This window comes from Triplophysa rosa, linkage group LG21 (genome assembly GCF_024868665.1).
Source record: "Triplophysa rosa linkage group LG21, Trosa_1v2, whole genome shotgun sequence".
Taxonomy (NCBI): Eukaryota; Metazoa; Chordata; class Actinopteri; order Cypriniformes; family Nemacheilidae; genus Triplophysa; species Triplophysa rosa.
In genome coordinates, this window is record NC_079910.1 from 15534985 (window position 1) to 15558449 (window position 23465).

The 23465-nt window shown below is 40.5% G+C and overlaps 1 protein-coding gene and 1 long non-coding RNA gene across 4 annotated transcripts in view; one reads left to right on the plus strand and one right to left on the minus strand.

Annotated features, from left to right (window-relative positions):
• The first annotated feature begins 2157 nt into the window (after window positions 1–2157).
• chl1a (cell adhesion molecule L1-like a) overlaps window positions 2158–23465 on the plus strand; it is a 74116-nt gene continuing 52808 nt past the window's right edge. For 2 of the 3 annotated variants that reach the window (XM_057363044.1, XM_057363040.1), the window contains exon 1: window positions 14281–14409. The gene's annotated coding sequence lies outside the window, so the exon portion shown is untranslated. Of the gene's footprint in view, window positions 2287–14280; window positions 14410–23465 lie in introns of those variants that run through there. The other variant, XM_057363041.1, reaches the window with a different exon arrangement.
• LOC130571821 (uncharacterized) lies at window positions 14866–16167 on the minus strand. Its single transcript, XR_008965128.1, has 3 exons — window positions 16067–16167; window positions 15863–15939; window positions 14866–15698 (listed from the first exon to the last, which is right to left on the minus strand). It is a non-coding gene; the product is annotated as an uncharacterized LOC130571821 (long non-coding RNA).

Sequence of the window (23465 nt, forward strand, 5' to 3'; positions counted from 1 at the left end):
GTGAAGTTGATCCTCCAGTTTAGTATTGCAAACGTGCTACACCTCTTTATGAGTCAACTTTTTGTAAAAACTAAGAGGCAGCAGAAGGACCAATTACATGCATGGCTGGACAGACGTTTCCACAAAAATGGAAAAAAGCCATTACAGCATGTTACATAAAGGCTAAATAAGTGATCCCTGACACATGGCCGTTCATATTCACTTTCACAATTCGTAAAAGATAATAGGCAACTCCGAAACCCACTCGAAGGTTTAACCTCCTCTAGCTTATGTTCAGCCTTGGTAAGCAAAATAAATTACACATCTCTAGCTAATATGAGCTTTCGACCATAACTTACTGCCGGTGTTCTGACAATTTATGCCAGTGTTGGCAGCATAAATTGTCAGAACACCGGTGGACGACAAAACGACATCACCAACCGCCGCGTGCAGAAACCAAGTAGGCCTACATCTCGCTGCGCCTGCGGTGGACGTCCAACCCATCCCACATCCAAGTGTGATGTCATAAGACACGCCCATGTCCAATACGGCACAACAAGTGTTCCGCCTCAGAAACCCGGTTATACGTACGCATGTGCAAAAAAGTCTCACTAAATCCTAGGTGTTTCGAGTCTGACGTCATCACCCAAACGTGTTTTTTCGTCAATTTTAACAATCATAGGTAGTTTCGATGGTTAGAGTAAGGTTAGGGTTAGGGTGTGGGTTAGGGTAAAGGTTTCGTGTTTCAGGTAACACAAACGATTATGTCTATTATCACCACCTACTGTTGGCGTCTTACTGCTTCAATGTTAATGAGAATGTGACGTATTTTGACATGGGCGTGGCTTATGACATCACACTTGGATGTGGGACGGGTTGGACATCCACCGCAGCCCGCAGCGAGAGGCTAATCGCAGAAACGCGAATAAAATCCCTAATGCTGGGTTCAGACCAAACGCGAACAATCACGTTCCACGCTATTACTCGCGGGAAAAGTTCGTTATTTTCGCGTGAGTGACGCAATCTGACAAATATTTTCATGATAGGGGACACTCTGTTCTGTCGTTGATTTCTGGGTACAGATATATATATATTGCGTAGGATTTTTTTCTTTTATAAAGAAGACTTTTATCGAAATTCCCATAATGGGAAACTCCAGTGGGAGTGCGTGACCATAACTACATTTCTTAGTTCTGACAATTTATGATTTACGTCATTCGCACCGCCTGCCGCGAGTACGCGTCTATACGCGCCTTTGCAGTGACTTTGTAATTTACTCGCGCAAATTCGCATTTGGTGTGAACCCAGTTACATTCTCATATAAACACATCACGCTGAAAGTAGAGTAGATGGGATAAGCGCTTTTGCTGACGTCCTGTGGACCCTGCAGTTTAAATGGGTTTAAAGGACTTTGAGGGAGCACTCGGAGAGACCTGCGACTAGCCGCAGTAATAATGAGTTTAAAAGCTGTGGAGGTGAGCGGGACTCACTGAGAGTGTGGCGGAGTGTAGGGTGCTATCTAGAACTTTAGATAGTCTGCGCTGTGGGATCTGAAGTCATTTCAAATCAAGCGTGTTTAAAACAATGGAAGTTGACTCAAACTAGTGCACGTGCTTTGCAACTCGAAACTAAGAAGCACTATATAGCGTTTTATGATTATAATTACAAAATTAATTATAATTATAAAATTATAATTTAATTACATAGCGGTGAGAAAACGGGGCAAGTTGTCACACAGTAGCCTAAACCCTAACTTTACTACAATTAAGCTGTTTTTAGACTTGAATCGAAGGTCCAGTACAAACAGTAATGATATTGTGTTTCAGAAGTGGTTTATTTACGTAAAAAACTCTAAAACGGGAAGTTGATTAAACAAAAACGATGAGAAATATTTAGCTTTTTGAAACGTGATCCTTAATAAAACGCTAAAACGTTTACATCTTTTTTTAATAAAAAACGTGTCACAATAGATCATACTCAGTATTCTGTAATCTCTTAGCCTTATGTTAGCAGACACAAGGTTAAACGTGTTAATGAATTTTCTTTTGAAATAATAATATTCTGTCTCTCTGCACTAAAGCTGTTGGACATTGACACTAACTTTTGTGTTTGTTGTACAGTGATGGCGCTCGCCTCGGTGCGGAGTCCGGACAGGGTGCGCGCGCTCAGCGCATCAGGATGGGGAGGGTCATGGAATGTGCGCAAAAGTTTGGCTTGAGACTTGTGTCTTGGTGTCACTTGTTCATCACTGCTCCTTCGATTGAGACAGAAACCCGCTGGATCTTAACGTGGATAACGTGAAATAGGGTAAGAAACTTTTCACTCATCTGAACTAACGGGTGAAGCACAATGAATGATTCATGATTTGTTGCAGAGTAAACTTGTATAACCTACGCGTCACGCAAGGGTATGAGTTTAATTGACTCCTAAATGTCATGTTGTTACGCGGTTATTGTAGGTTTATTAGATTTTTTGTTTGCATGAATTTAACAAAATAAAAACTTACAAGTTGTTTAAAGTGAGACAAACAAATGAGGCGATCTTTCGTTACTGTAAAAGTTTGTTAGGAAATCTGCTTAACTAACAGTTTAAAGTAAATAATAGGCTATTATTTAAAATGATCGAACCGAACAGATTTTTTTTAATGAAGGTTTATGTCAAGTAGAAAAATCTCTTTAACTGCACATTGCATATTCAACAGAAGAAGAATCAAGTATGTATTAGAATTATCCTATTCAAAATATATTTTATATAAATATGACGATAATCATGCAAAACTTGCAAAATCTGCAAGTCAACTTTTAAATCTTGAGATCCGTCCCAGACAGTAGCAAATAACATGCAATGACAGCACTACTCAGTCAGTTATAGCAAATAATTCAATTAAACTGAAATTTTTATGTCATATCGCGTGTTAACTATGCTGGCTGGATGAGCCAAGCAATGAGTGCATTGTAAAAGTTTGGGCTCTTCTGGGGCACAGCAGAAAGAAGAGGTCGCTCAGGGCAGGGGCTATGGTTTGTTCTTTGAAGGCTGTCTATTCAGTCTGCTACAGCTTTTCACAGACAAATAGGTCGAAGCTCTTTCATTCTGACCCAACTTGACTGGGAGCGGATAATTGGCAAATCCAGAGATACTCTGAAGCCCCGCTGGGACGCTAATATCAGACTCAGAATTTACAAGAATACCACAAACATGTTGAAGTGCACAAACTGCATACACACAGATGTGAGAGGGTTCATTTCTATGCATCACCAGATGGTTATTTCGCTTTTGTATGCTTTTAATCTGTGGACCCATATAACATTTATTATAAGACAGCAAGTGACAGAGTAATAGGGTGGAAGAGATGGCATCTTTTTCTCTGTGGTAGTTTTCGATCAGCATCCATGATTGCGACTTAGAGACGTTATTTCATTTCATTACTCACAAGATATACCACAAGAAACATCTTTGGAACAAGCTGCCCAAACGGTGTAGAATGCAATGCATATACTGTAGAGAAGTTTTATGTGTTTTATGAAAAAAAAGTAACTCCGGTTTCACAGACAAGGCTAGTCCCAGACTCAAATGAAAGTTTGAGCTGTCTTAACTGAAATTAACTGACCCTGCCATATCTTTAAATATGTCTTCGTTGTTTGTCTCAAGATGCACACCAGTAATGTTTTTTTCTAAGGCATTTCATTAAAAGCGAAATTAATTTGTTAATTTACCAAAGGCGTAGTCCTGTTTTAAGATAAGCTTTGTTGATTGAAACTGGGCCATATAGTTTTAGAATAACATGAGCATGAGTAAATGAGGACCGAATTTTCAGTTCATTTAGGCGAACTAAATCGAAGACGAAGAGAAACTTCTTCGATCAGTCCCGGTGAATCTCTGTCATTATGTCCTGAAACTCTCAGACTGCTCTGTACTGCCCTGTGCACATAATGACTAAATAAACCCTTAATCCAATTTATCAACATCTCTCTAAATTCCACATATCTCTCTTCAGCTGCTGCCACCTCCAGATTTTCTCCAAGGTAATGTCTGCGTTTGGATTATTGCGCTGTCTCAGGGATAAACTCCTTTGTGTGATTCCTGCTGTGGTGAGAATGGATTTAGGGTGATTTTACTAAACGTCAGTGGGCAGTGCTGTTCTCAGTAAGAACACAGTTAATCCCATGAGGCACTGGGGTTGAGTACCCAATTAATGTGCATTTAACACTGCAGCTAGTCTTCAGAGCCACTGGCTGTTTATTTGGGCCTAACAGTCTTTGTAAATAGTTTTAATCTTTTTTTTCCCACCGCTCTAACCTGAAACATGGTGTATGCCAGTGCAAAACTGCCATAAGTGTGTTGCTATGCAGTTGCTAGTGTGTCTTGGGAAGTTGACAGAGTGTTGCTAAGGATTTATGGGTTGTCGCTAGGTGGTTTGTTGGTTGGTTTTCATTGAAGTTGTGTCCTAAATTGCAACCCAGTCTCAAGGCAGTCCGTGGCATAGGCAATTTAGACTCTATTGATTCGTGTTCATGGGCACGAATCAGCACAACCTTTTTTTCCTGTCACTCAGCACAACTTTCAATACACAGACCGCGTGTGTATGTACATATATATATTTATAACCTGATATCAAAGGAAGTCGTACATATTTAAGGAGGTGGCTAACCAACACCTCACCCCAAACTCTAAAATTACAGCCGCAAAGGCTAATTTAGCTAAAACGCACAGATTTTACAAACTGGCAAAGCAACGATAAAGGCCCAGCCTAATCCCGCCCCTAAACCTGATATCACAAGGGAAAGTCAAAAATCATAAAAAAATCGTACAAATGAGATTGTAGGAATTCACTCGAATGAGCCACCTCTTGAAACATATACGAATTCCCATCAGATTGCGTTGATATATACTTGAAAGATACCGCATATTAAAACACATTAGATTGAAAGTCGTGCTGAGTGACACGAACGAAAGGGGAAATTAGGGGAAGCAGGAATAAATAGATTACATTTCTTGACAATTTCACGAATTTCCGCGAGACTGTGTTGCCTAAATGACATACTATACACTGTGCACTTAAACTATGCATTCAACTATATGAATTTAAAAAGGGTAGTATTGTCCTAAATGGAGTACTTAACGGTTTTATACTAACTAGTTTCCCAGAACAGTGCAAATGCAGTCAATTGCATAACGCAATGCGCGTCAATAAAAAATACATTTGATCGTTGTGCTTTTTATGTAATTTTTTGTTTTAAGTCATATTTTAGGTGCTTTTCATGCCTTAATTTGGACAGGACTGTAGAGAGCTCACAGGAAAGTCTTGGGCAGACATAGGGAAGCGTGATTGGCAAAGGACTCACGAGATGGAATCGGGTCGGCCATGAGTCCACTTGGCACGCTAACCACAGGGCTATCGTTGCCTCTTTTTCAGGGTTTTATTTTGATTCTTATCAGCATCAGATTGAAAAGTAATCATTCTGCAGGAGAACTTTGCTCGTGCAGCGTCTGACAGCCCCGCCTCACTTCTGCTACAAGTGTGTGTTCAGCATTCCACACTTCATATTTTTGGTTGAATTAGTGCATCACAAAATCAGTTGTTAAAATTTAGCGGACTTTCAGTATACGAATTTAGTATACCAAAAGTACCATCGCAGGATATTTTTATTGAGTACATAAATATGTATAGGGATTTGCAGTGTACTTAGCATGAACATTTAACATTTGAGTAAATGTATTTTTCACTAGGGAAGCTCAATAGTGTTAGGGGAACTTCATGGTCCGCCACCTTGTCTATTTTCCGCATGCAAAGTTGAACCAGAAACACAGTTATGTACCAACCAAGGGGTGATAACATTACAACCATTGTACACACCAACTACATCCACCACCACATACCAAACAGCTTTCTCTAAATATTTCGAATAAAAATGTAATGTATGTGTCCCACATAAACCTCCCTTTTTCAAATGAACATAGGGAATTTTACTGCCATTAGGATTAGGTTTTATGTTCATTTTAGTATGAACTGGAGAAATCTAACACTGCTGCTCTTGAGCAACACTAAAACAGTTGTTCACTGCAAACTAAGGCTTCTCCAATATGGTTAGACAAATTTACTGTAAGCCCACAAAGGGCTCTGCTTTGTTCAACTAAAAAACGCTTTCCCTAGGCTGTATGTTTTGTGGAAGTTCAACGAATGGAAGGCTTCTAGCTCATTGATATTCAGACAGCGCAAGTATTTTGTCTTGTTAGTATTTAGTAGTTTTGAAAAAAAAATGGTGGGATTGTAGAGCAGACTTGCTTTTACATGCTGCCTTACTTCAGACAGGTCTGGTGTATAGTCCTGACAGTATCCCGCTGTGGGTTTATAGTCAACGCTCTGTGTCCTATGGGGCCTGTTAGGAAACTATTCCCTGCAGGACAGTCTTTAGTTAATATAAAAGACATTTCTATGTTTTTAATACTTTAGAACAGATCAATACGAATAATTTAAAAGCTGCTTTTCCAGGCTGTTTGTGAACTGTTTTACATCTTAGAGATCTGGTAGAATGAGTGATTTGGCCTGGTGTGCGTCCATTGTAGATCAATGACTGAAAATCTATGGATGCTTTGCTCATGTCAAAAAAATGTTTGGGCTACCTTTCAGTTTTGTTTTGCTAGATTTGTAGCTCGGATCTGAAACCGCGTAACTTCTTTCTCAGCTAAAGTTATCTCTTTCGCTTTTAGTGTACCAACAGTCACTTTGTAACTTCTTGGCATTACACTGATTTTCTGTCACCCAATTCGGCAGAAATGGAGGTCATGATTTCTGCTGGCTGTAGCGAATGTAATTACCATCTCACATGGTCACCACGGCTTTCCAAGGCACTGCTGAAAAGAGGAAACAATATTCTATAATGATGCCACCCACCGAGTAAGATCTGGCTCGTTCCTTCTTGAAACACGCACAGAAACACACAACCAAAAATGCAAATACACACAGTCGCGTACAACAGACACCCACTTGGAAAACGTCCTCCCTATTGACAGGCACAATGGCCCACATTCCTCCCAGTGCGCATGGACATGGTGTGCTGGCACTTGTAGCATACTTCATTCCAATTCAGCTCGTCTCAGACAGCTCGACAGAAGGCTAACCGCGCGTTCCGATATAGAATAACCTCTTCACGCTCACTTCACTCTGATCACAGCCGCAAAATAACACCCCCTTCCACAACCGCCTACCTGCCCTTATTGACAATGACCCTTTGACAGCTGAACACGGAGTAAATAAGTTTTCCAACTCTCCTGTTTGGCGTGGTTCTCGCGGTATGACTCAGTGTTTTCCATTGAGGCTTAAGAGAGGATTGTTTAAAAGTCACACTCAAAGACTAAATGCGAGATATCTTAAATGGTGCCAAATGGGAACAACAAAAGATTACTCATCACTAAAAAAGGAAGTATTAAGAATGTGGCTGCTACTGTAAGACATTAATGCAGGTTACATTAGGCACGACATGGTTCATTTTAGATCAAGAACAGCCTTACAACGCTTAGATGTTCTAGTGTGATCTTTTTACATTAGCCTTTGAGCAATTCCATGCAAATGTCAGTTGTCAATATTTAGTGGTTTACAAACCCATGAGATGTCTCTCTTAAAGTTTTTAAAGCATAGTTTTCAATAGTCAGTTAAGTGAATTGTCACATCCATAATGAAACTCACATCCATTACGGTCCATATTAATTTGGCACATAAAAATTGTAATAAAATAACTATTTAGTTTTCTATAAAGAGATCTCCATTTGTTGGATATTATTTATGGATGCACCGATACCATTTTTTAAAGATCGAGTACGAATACCAATATTTTTTTTCTGGTACTCGCCGATACCAATGCCTGTACCGATGCTTTTCACAACACAGTGAGACCAATAAAAATAAAATAACTTCTTAATTACAAACAACTCCACCTTAAACACGTTATGAAAAATAAACAATTTCATGTGCTTTTCACAAACTTTCATGCAAATTTCACCACAAATTTCTGTCAGTTCTGTCAGTTATGTCACATGAGGTATCGGTCTTTGGTATCAGTGCATTTTTACGAGTACGAGTACATGAGCTTAGTATCGGGCCCGATACCGATACTGGCATCGGTGCATCCCTAGTATTATTGCTTCTGGTTTGTACATTTTAATTCACAGAAATCCTACAAAGTATGTGTTCTGTCAAAAATGTGCGTCCTTTTTTGTAACATCCATACCGCATACATTTTCTCGCTTTAAAATAGAAACTCTGGTATAAACTGATATTTTTCTATTGTCTGGGCTATATCATTAGGGGCTTATTAAAGTATAAACAAATTATTCAATATATTGCTAATAAATACATTCTATGAGAATTTATATTGCAAGTTTCGACTGAATGCTGGATTTGCAGATTTGGGGTTTGATCCTCTGATTTTTATGAAAGTAAATAAGATTAATAAACTAATTTGCCCCTCTCCTTCTTTTCAACCAAATCAAACTGGCACATCACTCACAGCACCAACACCTGTAGTCATTTTCACTTCACAAGCAACCCAAAACTATTTCGATGAAATTGTGTACTGTGCAACTTGGTGGTAAAACTTGACTGCTTGCATTTTTGCAACTAAAAAACATTTTGTGAAATACACCCCAGTGATGCTAAAATACAATTGACTTCAATTACAGTTTACAGTAATAAGTTAATCACTCTGTTCCCTACACAACACTGTCATGTGACCACTCGTTGCTTGCGTTTTTTAAGCTTTACTGTTTGCATTATATCTATGCCATATACATTCGTTTTTCAGCTACAAGAAATGCTCAATAGCTCATGTCTTTGGAAAACATGCAGCGTTTATTTTGTCTTATCCACAGTATTATGGTATTCTTTTCGTGCCAATAAAAATTAACACAAACTTTTAAGAAGCTAACTAAAAATGAGAGAAGAAAACGCTACACTCAGTTGAAACAATTTTTCATGGTTTTCAAACAAACTGCATATAATAAACAAACTTTTTTCTTCTTTCAAATTTTCCTTTTTGCTTCATGGTTTATGAATTCGCTGCTAGGGTTTCCACTTGCACTTTCAGAATTTTCAACACAATCTCACAGCAAAAACAAAATTGCTTTATGATGTGGATAGTTATTGATAATTCGTATGAATTTGTTGGATCTTATTCGTACATTTAAGTACGATTTGCTTTCGCGGCAGGCGCGACATGGCAAAAGACATTAGAAACGCTTTAGAAGCCATTATAATATTACATTTTGTCCACACCGGATGTGGCATGGCGCAACGCGACAAACCCATTAAGAACTAGCAGGTTATCATGATGCGTCGGGTGTAGACATGGGGCGGAGTTAGGTGTGGGGCTACAGTATTGCTTTTTTCTAGTAATTGTACGTTTTTGTTAGGGCTGTGTTAAAATCACGTTTTAACGTCATACGTTTTGCAGCTTCAAACGTGTCCTAGCGAAATAAGAGGCCATGTGTTACAATGCAAAAAATAGATTTTAAATAAAACATCTAATTCAATTCAACTGTCAAGTAAGATTACAAGATCATTTGAAATACAGACCTTTTACAAATACAGTAATCTGGGGACAAACGTGTACACTTGTCAGACAGGTGTGTGTACTGATGTGCAGACACAGCTGTGCATATATTGCCTTATCCATCGGAACTAGTGGAACAAAACAAGACTAACAACTTAAACTGTTTGAGAAAGAAGCACACATAAGAAGTTGATATCCTTTCTCATTTCCTCATTATATTAAGACTGAAGGCTGAACTTTGAGCCTTTTCTTTACAACATAATAAATGTAATAAGACCACGCATCATAAAGACACACATTTGGATTACCTTCACAAATAAAAATGCAACTTAAAGGGATTTCACTTATAAATGAGCATTCTGTCATCATTTACTCACCTTCATGTCCTTCCAAACCTGTATGATTTTCTTTCTTCTGCAGAACACAAAAGAAGATATTTTGAAGAATGTTGGTAACCAAACAACACTGGACCCCATTCTCATCCGTTGTATGGACACAAAACCACTTCTCAAAGACATCTTCCTTTGTGTTTTGCAGAAGAAATAGTCATTGATTTTAAGAGGGTGAACAAATTATGACATCATTTTTATTTTTGAGTGAACTTTAATACCAAACATTTTTGAATTAGAATGTACAATTTTAAGTTAAAATAAAACATTTGAAATTAAGTTGAACCTTCTCAGTAAAGGTAGTGCATTCATATGAAACTTTGCAACAACATTACACTATAATTGCTGATTTCTTTACTGTATACACAGTCGTCTTTGCCTCTTTGAAGATTAGTCGTACTCTTTAGGTGAAGTGCGCTTGGGTGCGCGGTTGCCGGGCTGGGTGTCTCCACAATCCCAGAGTTCCTTAACAAGCTGTTACATGTGGCTGAAATGATAACACTTCTGTAAAGCCTCAGGGATTTCTGACTACTCACCACTCTCATTCTCTCCCACAAACTCGTATGCACGCTATAGGACACACAAGAAGGCGCACACCCCCTTGCGTACACAATGTATGCAGATGCACCTCCGTGCGCACACACACATTCAGGGTATACTGTATTTTGAGAAATAGATTTTCGCTGACGTGTATAGCACATGTTCTTCTATTGTATGAATGGAGTTACAACTTGGCTGTGTTATTGAAAGGCAATTCTGTTATAAAACGAAACAACGATTCAAGATGTAGTGTGGAAGTTCATTTGTAATGCTAAAGCAGAGAATATAAATAATAAATAGAACATACAGTAGATTAAGGTTAATAATATAAATTCAATATAGAATAAATTGTTATATTGTAACCAAACACAGACTGGAAGTTGACTTCGGGCCAGGACGATGAAACGTCTATATTTTGTTGACTACTATAACTTTGAAGTGAATTTTCCAGAATTCATATTTTATGGGTTTTTTTATATGACGCATGACCCCTGGGCCATATGCACGATCTGGATATTAGAGACTTGGGTGTGGATTATTTTGAAGAAAGCAGCCTTTCAGAAAACACCTTAGCAGCTGCACGGCAACATGCCGGCAAGAACACACAAGCATTGAGCTTTTGATATGATGATTTATCCATTGAGCAACCCATTATTTTTCTTAACTTTCCTGAAATTCAGAAGAAAAATGATTTTATAGAAACCAATAATTTTGTCTTTAAGATAGTTGATCTTCTCTTAAAGACCACCTAACAGGTAATATATATATATACTGTAGACTATATAGTGTTATACGGCTCTCTGGAATACTTGACAGGTCAGTCACATCATTTTAAGATGTTATTCCAAAAAAACAAAGACTCGTTCAGGTACTGTAAACTTGACCCATTATGTTTAACGTGTCTTTTTACTCATTCCATGTTTAATTAAGTTACAAATTTGCTTTTTATATTTAGCTGGTTGATGTAGCATAATAAACCATTTAAGAGAAAATTGTGATATGAAATATTTTATTGGATCATTTTGATTTTTAGACTATATGGTAAATCCGTGCCATAACGGAAAAATGTCAGCAATCGGACTGCCGTAATACATTTCTATACTTTATTTGGTTTTAACTCTTGAGCCTTGAGAAAATGTGTGACATACAGTGCTTTCCTGTTTATCTGCTTGGTTCTGTCATAACATGTTGTGACGAAAATCATTGGAAAATGTTTGGGATGAATCAACCATAATCTGCTCAGCAGGTCATAGCAGAACGCCATCTAAGGTGTTCCGATTTGCACAGCTGATCGTCTTAGGTGTGCTGTTATCCAGTCAGAAAAGAGTGCTTTGAGTCAAGTGATATTATCATAGTTTTGTGTTCTTTAAATCTTATCAGTAACACAACCAGAGAGCATTTAAAGCATTTGAGCACTTATGATGGGCAGCATTCAATCCTGCATTAAATCTTATCACCTGTGTTTTGTCGTTCCATTTCTGTAGTAAATGTGCTTTTTTGGCCTCCTGATTCTGAGGAAAAATGTATTGCGCAATTCTGTCTTGTTCTGTGTAAACAGAGAGAAGAGTCTTTGAAGAGCTGTCAAATGTTAAAGAAAACATAGAGGTTCTAATAATGAGTCTGGTTTCTCAGCGTTGAGCCAGTTCCCGTATTTCTGCTTTGACTTTTCACGTTTGTGTTTATAAGCAACCCTTCTTTGTTTTCAGTTAACACATAGAAATAGTTTCCGGCCTTGATATATTTTGAATATGAATAAAGGGACCTGATTCAGAAACATATAGTTTCGCGATTTTTAAAGGTCCAGTGTAAGAAATTTAGCGCCATCTAGAGGTGATGTTGGGAATTCCAACTAACAGCTCACTCTACCCCTACCCCCTCTTTCGAAGCACTACGGTAGCTGACACAGAACTAAGATGTCATCACATTTTCAATTCTTTACCGAAGGAGATAATGTATTTACGAAATGCGCTCTGTAGAGCAGTTTGTCCGTTTAGGGCTACTTTAGAAATAACATGACTAATAAAATGAAAGGAGACCCGCGGTGTATGTAGATAGAAATAGCTCATTCTAAGGTAATGAAAACATAACGCCAAATTATTTAAGGTCTTTATACACCTCTGAAGACATAGTTATGTATGGTATTTTGCATTTCTATAGATCCTCCTCAAAATTAAACTCATCACCTTTAAAACCCGAAGAATTATGCTTAATATTAGAAATATTTGACAATCTTAAACATTGGATTTGTAACATTTATAGCTAAATAAAAAGTAAATACGTGAATGCTACTAAACAAATTTGCCAATAATATTTCTGGGATATGTTTCTTCAACGTTTCGCTTGAACAGAGTATCTGTCCCAGTAGTATCAATTCAGTTTCTCCTTTTTTAAGAAGCTTCTTATGCTAAATCACATTCAGAACTACTGTGATCTTAAAATGAACAGTGATTTATGTAAAAAGAAATATATACGACATTCCAATAGAATTGTTAACGCTAAGGTTGCTTAAGAATTATATTTGAAAGTGGGCCAAATCAGATAGAAAAGTTTAAAGTAAATTGATTTTGGCTACCTCAACCATGTAGTGTAAACGTAGCCTCAGGCGCATGGCCAGCTGCTTCCTTGCTATCAAAGTCTTACATTTAAATTCACTCCAACCCAGCCACACTTTCCAGTTTTGGGAAAGGTCTACATATTGATTGTTTATACACTTTCGCTATTTTTTTAAATGTATTTTTATACATTTCAACTAGAGACATCATATTTATTAAAAAACAAGGTTATACTGTGCTTATATTTACTGTACTTATAGAATAATTTATCATATTTTTTGGCTTGTTTGACTTCATGCGATGCCTTGCAGACCTATCGGCGAGTTGCATCACAGTACAGTGAGAGCGATTTGAAAGCAAGCGGACAGAATTAAGAAATAGGCTTACTGTATTAAAGAGTTTTCTGTTCTCTGGCTGTGTAGTAAAACATGATTAAAGCAGGCACAAGAGTGCTGATGGACTGGGATGTTTTCTGAACGAAATGAAGATGAATGGGAGTTTCTGTCACGCACTTCCTGTTTGCCCCAGATATTTCAAATCTTTGACTGCATTGCTGTGAGGCGCAGCTCCTTTCCTCCATCCTAAATGACCGCAAACTGATAGGAAAGAGCGTTTTACAGAATTAAGCTCGGAAATGTTTTGTAAATGTAAAATTGAATGTGAAAGTTGTGCGACGGCAAATCTGGCTATGTGGAGGAGTACACATATGCAAAAATAAAGCATGAACTAGACTTTGTAATACAGATCTGTTTACACTTAATATTCGTTAACTTCCGGTAGACATCCGCAAATTATCAATAACTGTTGAGTAGTTTTAATTGAATTTAATACAATTAATATATCAAATATATAGTTACATTAAAACCAAACACAGACCGAAAGTTAACTTGGGGTCAGGTGTGTGCGTCTGATGAAACCGTCTAAAACCGAGGAATTGTTAGAAGACTTAATTAGACTCATTAGAAAAAGGAGGGAGCCATTGTAAATGTCCTTTCATAAAATAACATTAACTCTCCTGTATGAGACATCTACCTCATTTTTGTGGACATTACAGGGCAGGCTGAAAAAACATGAATGGACTTTTGTTTTCTAAATGATTTTCCGGGCAGCACTATTATGTAACTAACTATAGCTCTCTTGATAAACCAACATGCTTTTGAAATGGGCTTTCTAGAAACGGGACAGGTAGTCGCATGCTATACACGACGTAAGCCTGACATGTTTCTGTGTTTGCTTAGCCCTCAAGTCACCTCCCTAATTCTGGTATTACTGGTTTGAGCTTTCTGTGAGTTGTAAAAGGTCTGTCAAAAGGTTTGTTTTCCAAAGAGTGGTTCACTTCATATGTGTTTGGTCTCAGTGTGGTGGTACAGGTGAAAAGGACACAGGGTCACAACATTGTCAGAGGTAAGGGTATCTGTGTATGTGCATATACAGTATGCTGTCTGCAATATTGTTGGAAATATAACTGTTTTAACCAGTTACGGTGGAGAAAGTGTCCTCTTCAGTGAAGCTTAGTGACCTGTCAGAGTTGATAGTAAAACAGTTGTGCTGTACTAGTTGGGATAGCTACAGTAGATGTTAGTATAACTGAAAAGGTTTTACAGCAGACGTACATGGACTGGTTGTACTAATGCGGAAAATGTTCTGCTGATCATTTGTGTCATTTGCATGAGAAAACATGCCCACATAAATGACATATACACGTGTGTTTGTGTAAACAATGCATCTAAACCTTTCTGGTCCCTATTAAGAGTCATTTAGGATAAGTGCTGTTGGAGTGTTTGGGTTGCATGCAAAATTCGTGACATTATATTTGAGACTGATTTGCATTGATATTTATAAAAAATCCAACAAAATAATAAGTGTAATAAATAAAATTGAAAAAAAAAACTGTTGACAAATATACTGTACATGTGTCCTATGGTGGGACAGCAAAAATTTAGAAAACTGTTAATAATATACTACACTGAAAAAAAAATTACGCTGAAGTTACTTAAAAATATAGTGCATCATTTTTGCGACCAATTTTTTAAGCCAGTTCTACATTAAATTTTAAGCAGCATTACCTTAAATTCTTTAGTAGGCATTGCTTAAATTTTTGAGTAACCCTAACCCTATTCCCAGCAAGGGATTTTGCTTAATTTTTTCGGTTGGTGTGACTCACAATTTTAAGTTGTGTTTACTAACACATTTTTGTTATTTCTACCAAAAAAAGTCTAGTTTACCCTCATGATGAAATGTAAGCTCATTTAGATGAATAATTTTATGTTCTTAACACCTAAAATACAGAAACAATGGACAGCTGTGAAATGTTAAAAGCTTTATTTTTCCACTGAATAATTTAAACATGAAACATACAGCAGTTCAGAAATGTAAATTTCATTGTACAACAAAAACAAATAAACGATACTAAACAACAGGCATTCTGACAACATTATAACAACAGTAACCATCAAGATGGCTAAGGCTAGTGGTTTTTAATGGTTTTTAATATTTGTGGTGTTGTATGCATGAGTGTGTATGTGCATTTGATAACCATGTAGAGTTATGTTATTTATATAATGTTTGTGTGTGGTCTTGTATGCTTGCATGTTAAGTGTTGAGCTGAATATGGAGATCTGGAGTATCTGGAGATCCCCCCTCTGGTGATTACTGTGTGCTCTGCAAGGTTGATTAACTTCACCATTATTGTCCTGAAACAAAACAATATGATATTAATGTATAATATCAATTTAGATTGTATAAAATATATAAATATACATACTGATAATTAAAATAATGTAAAGAATCAATATGAACTGTTATGTTGTACACACACAGGTCTGCTGCATCATGTGGATTCTGCATAAGTTCTTACCTAGTTCTGTATAAGTTCCTCACTATGAAAATTAGGTCTCCCAAGATTTTTTAACATTCATTCAGGAATTGGCTTTACTAAAATATAAAACAAAGATATTAGTCACATAATGGAACTTTACCAGAACTTCACAACATTGCCATAGTGTAATGTCACACTAACAAAGTTGATTGTACTTAACACTACTGTGTTTTGTTCACTTACACTGCTCAGTATGCAAAATATGCTTTTATGACACACACAAACAATTATATAGGTACTACAATAAAAGAAAAATTAATCACTAGCCTTAGCCGACACAATTCTCCTCTACTGTGTCTGCAAAGTGACAGTGTGCCGCTTTAAGGAAGTTTCTAACCAACACAATGCATAGAGATTTGAGCCCGCTGTTCCAGCCTCCGCCTCGCACTTCAGGCTCACGGTAAACGGTCACACCCTGTCCGCACCTCAAGATGCCACATGACAAAAGATAACAGGAACCATTAACAACAAGGCTTTTGTCGCGTTGCATTGCAACGCTCGCTCATGGTATAGATAAACAGATAAAAGACAGATGAACAGTTTGAAATAAAGCAATGACGGCTTCGCGCTCTTTTTAACTCACTTAAAACGTTGTCTGTTAATGTGGCGCGTTGTGTCAAATTGAAAGTAAAAAGCTCAAGGAGCTGGACGGCGAATATAACTATCAACGTGTTTTCATGCCTTCATAAAAGTAGGCAATAGTGATTGTTTACCATAAATCTCATTTAAGCAACGTAAATAAAATTTCTTCTCACAAAAGTTGAAGTGCGCTGTGCACGCACGTTTCTGTACATTTGATATCTAGGAGCTTATTTAAAACACCAAGAAACATGCACCACCACAATTAAACTTATTTAAAATGAAAACACTAAGAAACATGTATCTTCACACTATTGGTGGGATTTATTTTATGAAACATTTTAGTATAAAACAAGTTAAGTTTACTCACCTTTATCGTCTGAGGAGATGATTTTCAGAAAATGGCCGCTGCTGTGTCACATGATCTAACCGAATCTTAAAATGTTTTGTCAAATTGACTAATAACCAGATTCATTCGACTTTACTAAAAATTACTTGCTGTGTTTACTCATTATTTTAAGCAAACTGCAATCTCAATAAATTTAGTAACATTTATAGCAAGAAATTAAGTAATGTGCAAAACTTATTTTTTTGAGGAAAATCAGCCTATTTAATTGAGCCATATTTACTAGGGCCATGAATCATTTTTTACAGTGTATTAATATCAATATGTATAATATAAAATAACATATAAGAGATTTGTCTTCATTGTTAGTTTCTAAAGTTTTCCTGGCACACCATAGGACACATTTATGGTTTATTTGTTAACAACCCACATATCTACTGATATTAAAAATGCATACCGGTAGCTCAAAATAGTATTGAGATTAAATTACGTCGTAAAAGTATTCCCTTAATGTTTACATGTATTTCTGTAACTCTAACTATCACATGTGGTATCGTTTGAAAGCTTAGAGTCTTAGAGAAGTGCACCATTTTGGAATTTATTGTACATAAAATAACTTATTTATCCTCGTGTCATAGCCCTTTTAAAATCATGTATGTTTATGATCATGAACATTTTTCACCACGCTCAAATATGTCCAACATGTTCAAGTTATATACAGTGTCAAATGAAAGCTCTTATTCTACAGAATATATGTTTTCAGATGACTTGGGACATATCACTTTGTTTGGCCTGATCAAATAAAGTTAACTCCTTGACACCTGAACCTTCTTTGTCTGAGAGATTTTTTGAACTACAAGATCGACTTCTACCACATCTTAGGCTGCAAGGGGGTTGCTTAGGCGCTCTTCGGGAGGCCCGGTCGCAACCTGATAGGCGCGCGTGGCTTAGGCTGGGACAGTACGTCGAGTCGCCCCCTCGTGGTTCTGCCCAAGAGAGCGCCTAACCCTTCGTTCCGTGACTCAAAAATTAGGCACTTTGGGCATTTTTCTGGGGTCCCCCGGGCGTCGCCGCCGCCCCATGACGCTTCCGTTCGATCGCAGGCGCTCTCCCCTTCGTTTCGGCACCGCCGGGCGACCTGGGAAAAATTTGGGGTAGTCGGCGCGCAGCGTCCATAACTAGACGTCCGGCGCGTGTCAACTAAGTTACACAATACGTTTGATGGCCTTAGGCATGGTAGGACCGTCTTTTAAGGAATGGTCAGACGAGCGAGACGGGGCGTGAACGGTCCGTGAGCCTGAGTCTGGCGGTCTAACGTTCACGGTGATCCCAATATCACCCCCGGTGTTAACCGAATCGGGCGGCAGGGCTGTAGTCACTGCCGTCACGGATCGGGTAACAGACGAGGTGGTGGCTTTATCCATAAAGAATACCGCCACCCGTGACCGCAATGTCTGGATAGGCATCCCCCCGCAGTGCGGGCAAGATGTATCCACGAAGGCTGCCTCAGCGTGCCGGAGACCCAAACACCTGAGACAGACATCGTGTCCATCCCCTTCCTCAATGAGCGCGTCGCACCCAAGAGAACAGCTGGACATGCCATGCTGGAGAAATTTGCTCTTTTAGAAAAAACAGGAATTGCTCAGACACTTCCGTCACTTGCCGAGATGCCCAGGGGAAAGTCACTGCAGGAAGGGACCGTCCACTGCACTACGTCGTAGATTTCCAGCAGGATGAGATCAGCGAAGATCTGGAAGATGCTCATCAGATGCTAGGCTCTGAAGAACAAAAGGTGAATGAATGAGCACGCCGGCTTCCCTCTTATACCCGGACATCCGCGGAGGAGCCCGGCATGCAAATTTCATTCGCCAATTTTCATTGGCCTTTTCTAAATACTCAGAAGATGATAGGTTCTCAAGACAAACCCCATTCTGTCGGTTCGACACAACGTCGAGAGACCGACAGAATGGGAACCCAACACACAGCATTGTTTTGGATGTCCGGTAAATTCCGTTTCAACACATAAATCATAAAAGCTAAACGTAAACTGTTAGGTTTGATATCTTTAGGTTCACTGTTAAAATGCCAGAATGAACGGTAAGTGACCAGGACTACATTTTTGGTCCGGACCATTGGAACCGAACTACAAATATGAAAGCACCCTAACTTATACTTGTAAGTACAGATAAATGAATATGTATAGTTTAATCATGTTGTATAATTCAGAGTTGTCATTGCTTAGTTAAAATATGCCTGCCAAACGAACACCATACAGTATGCACAATCACTTATAAAAGGCGTAGCACACCTCTCCTCAATAAGCTGCTTAATTTTACACCTCATTTGTGGGTCTATGACAAACAGTGCGGGACAAGTTATGCACAGATGTTTTGTCCAGAAAAAGAAAAACAGAATAGACCACCAACTTTGTGAAAAAAGTATTTAAAAGGCTACTCAAGTAAAATAATAAACAAAAGTACAAGCCAAGTATACCTAAGTATATCTCAATCAAAATCTGAAGTACAAGTATAGGCCAAATGTACTTAAACTTTACACTCAGTAAAATCAAGTATACTTAAAGAGTAAATGTAAGTATATTTCTGAGAACATACGAGTACATAAGAAGTAGACTGAAAGTATAATTTCCTATTTTAAGTTTAAAAGATGTACACTAATTGCACACTTGAATATACTTATTTTTAATAAGGGACAGCATTTATGTCCTCATTCAAAGCAATCTGTCCTTTTTCCACTGCCACATCATTTAAAGACCAGTTGGAGGGATAAAAAGAAAAAAGAGGGTGAAGGAAAAAGCAGATGAAAGGTCAAGAAGATATGAAGCCTGTATTATAAGCAGTCTTTTTCTGGCTTCCACGGGCAGCTTGTTTCTAAGCTGCCACCTAGCCCAAGCATGAAGGGAGTATAATTTTAGCCAATCTCTCAGTGGCTTGGGTGTATAGAAAGTCATTGTAGGGCAGCAAAATGGTCACAAAAGAGCCACTGATAAAGATCTGCATAGGTAATGCCAGGACAGCAATAAGTGTAATTTTTGCCGGCACTCACAGCTCTGACCACTATTTGTCCCTTTGGCTTTTGAAAGTGATCGAGCATTTTTGTTCTATATAATTGCAAGAGCCAGGGCATGTGTGAAAATTGATTAATTCCCTGAGCAAATAATGCATTACTCTGGATACTGCTCTACTGTTTATCAGGCTACGCAGCCAAAGGCTTTGTTTGCTCTCTTCAACTTTCCACAGCTACCCCTAACAGGTCCCATTCAAGCATTTGAAAGGCTTCCAGTCATTTTAGTGGTATTTGTTGTGATACATCTTTGGTATCAAAGCCAAAAGCAAGGGCAGCAAGCAAAGTCAAACACATAAGCCAGTATACCCGAATGCCTTACACTACAGAGCAAATTTTACTTTCCATTTGCCCATAAACATTCAATTCAATTCAATTTTATGTATATAGCGCTTTTTACAATGTCCATTGTCCCAAAGCTGCTTTACAGGAGAAAATAAGAAAAACACACAAAAAGGTAAAACACAGCACAGTGCATGGTGTTTATAGAACAAGCAAGATCATTCTAGTAAATTATATGTAATAAATGCAGTCTCCCGGTGGTTTATTTAGCATATTATGCATTAAGTGAATGCTTGGCTGAAAAGATGTGTCTTTAATCTAGATTTAAATTTGGAGAGTGTGTCTGAAGGTGCTACGTATGAGAAAGCTCTGCCCCCTTTGGTGGATTTAGTTATTCTACAGTAGGTGTTATCAAAATCCGGAGTTTTGAGATCTTACAGAGCGTGATGGGTTGAAATGTGATAGAAGCCCTGTTAAGTAGTTAGGGGCTAAACAGTTTAAGGGTTTATAAGTAATTAAAATAACTTTAAAGTCAATGTGATATTTAATGGGTAGCCAGTGAAGGGATTATAACATTGGGGTTATGTGATTGTATTTTCTGGACCTGTTAGAACTCTGGCAGCTGCATTTTGAACTAACTGTAGTTCCCTTTCTGTCGGTCTCTCGACGTTGTGTCGAACCGACAGATGGGGTTCGTCCCTGAGAACCAATCGCTTCCGACTACTTAGAAAAGGCCAATGAAAATTGGCAAATTAAATTTGCATGCCGGACTCCGCCCCAGACATCCAGGTATAAAAGGGAGACGGCGTCCATCATTCATTCACCTTTTGTTCTTCGGAGCCTTCGCTGATGAAGATCGACTCTTTCTACTTAGCAAAAATATCTACATTGCCGGTTCTACGACGTGGTGCAGCGGACTGTCCCTTCCTGCAGCAACTTCCCCTGGGCGTCTCGGCGGTTCCAGAGGTGTTCGAGTTGCAGACGGTGACTCACCGTCTGCGTTCTAAAAGAGCTAATTTCTCCAGCGCGGCATGTCCCGCTGTTCTCGTGGGTGCGGTGTCCTCATCGAGGAAGGGGACAAGCACGATGTCTGTGTCAGGTGTTTGGGGGTCCAACACGCTGAGGCAGCCTTCGTGGACTCATCTTGCCCGCACTGCGGGCAGATGGTCATAGAGACTTTGCGGTCACGGGTGGCTGTCTTTTCCCGAGAACCAGCCACCACCTCGCAGGCTTACCGGGCTGTGACGAGGATGGCTAAGGCCGTTCCGTTCGCCAAGGCGAGCGGCGAGGGTGATATGGGGATTTCTGCGATCGCTAATCCGTCAGCCAAGTGCTCGCGGACCGCTCGCACCCCGTCTCGCTCGCCTCATCGTTCCCTAGCTGGCGGTGCCACACCATCAGCGTCCTCCTTCACGCATTCGGACACGATGCGTGATGATGATGAGATGTCCATCGCAGCATCGGAGAACGAATTGCTGGCATCCGATCCCGACGACTCTCTGCAGCTCCCTCCCAAGGGGGGACGAGCTCAGGAGGAAGCGGATGTCGAGATGTCGGCCATGCTTTCCCGGGCCGCCGTGTGCATTGGGTTAGAGTGCACTCCGGTGCCTCTCCCCCAGCGCTCACGGTTGGACACGTGGTTCTTGGGCTCTGAGCGCGACTCCAAGCCGCGCCCAACCCCGGTTCCATTCTTCCAGGAAAGTGCATGAGGAACTGACGAAGACGTGGAACGCCCCTTTCTCGGCGCGTACACGTCAAACCGGTTCCGTCGCTCTCTCTTCCCTCGATGGTGGGGCGGCTAGGGGTTACGTCGACGTGCCCGAGGTGGAACGTGCAGTCGCGGTGCACCTGTGCCCGCAGGCGGCATCCACCTGGAGAGGTCGACCGAAACTCCCGTCCAAGGCATGTAGGACCTCGGCATCGCTGGTGTCGAAGGCCTACACTGCCGCGGGCCAAGCTGCCTCCTCTCTCCACGCCATGGCCATCCTGCAGGTCCATCAGGCCAAGGCGTTGAAAGAGATCCACGAGGAAGACCGACCCGGGGTTAATGCAGGAACTCCGCACCGCCACCGACCTCGCTCTAAGGGCGACCAAGGTGACCGCGTGGGCCCTGGATCGGGCGATGTCCACCATGGTGGTCCAGGAGAGGCATCTCTGGCTCAACCTTGCGCAGATGAGCGACGCCGAGAAAGTCCGCTTTCTCGACGCGCCCATTGCGCAGGGTGGGCTGTTTGGTGACACTGTCGAGGACTTCGCTCAGCAGTTCTCGACAGTGAAGAAGCAGACGGAGGCGATCATCCATATTCTACCCCGCCGGGACTCGGCCGCCCATAGACCTTCGAGTTCCATGCGGCCTCTGCTCCCCAGCAGCCCCGGCCCCCTTCGAAGCCAGCTCCGGTTCCAGCGCTCCCTACCCAGGTGGCACCCCAGAAAAGGGCGTCGAAGGGGAGACCACCACCCCGTCAGCAACCTTCAAGGAAGAAGCGACCCTGACGGGAAGACCACAGGGAGGTTAACACCATCGGGCCCGTTTCCAGCCATATCATCGCTGGACGGTCGATCCGGGACGGTTCCTGCCCCATTCCAACATCATCCCACGTGGGCCTAGCGCCCACTTTTTCACAAAAAGAGTTTCCTATCTCCCTGGGTGTTCTTCACAGCCGCTCTCACCATCTGTCAGACGGTGTTCGGCCACTCGATGTTGCGTCTTGGCGAGGCGCAACATCGAATGTATTTTGCAGCCCTCAGCACTCTCAAATCGACGGTGCGGGGACCTGCATCGCCAGGCAGGCAAACCAGCAGAGCCAGTCTTCTTCCCGGGGGCCCCCCGGCGAGAGACCCGCACTGCCAGCCATCGAACCACCCCCCGGGGGGGTCGATGAAGCAGATCGTTCCCTTAGTCCCCCTGTCACGGTCCCTGGGAGCGTGGCTTGAGCTTCGCACACCGTCACGGTGGCTGAGAAGGATGATCCGTCTCGGCTACGTGATCCAGTTTGCCAGAAACCCGCCCAAGTTTCGGGCGTTCGCTCACTGCAGTTAACACGACTCGCCCGACGCCTCCTCCTGTGGAGTCAGCAGGTGATCCGCTCCCTGCGTGCCACGTATATCCAAGGCGACCTGAACCAGACAGCCGACGCGCTCTCTCGTCAGTCTACGCCTTGCGGAGAGTGGCGACTCCACCCCCGCGCAGTCCAGCTCATTTGGGTGCAGTTCGGGCAGGCCCAGGTAGACCTGTTTGCCTCCCTTGAAACCACCCATTGCCCGCTTTGGTACTCTCTGACCGAGGGACCCCTC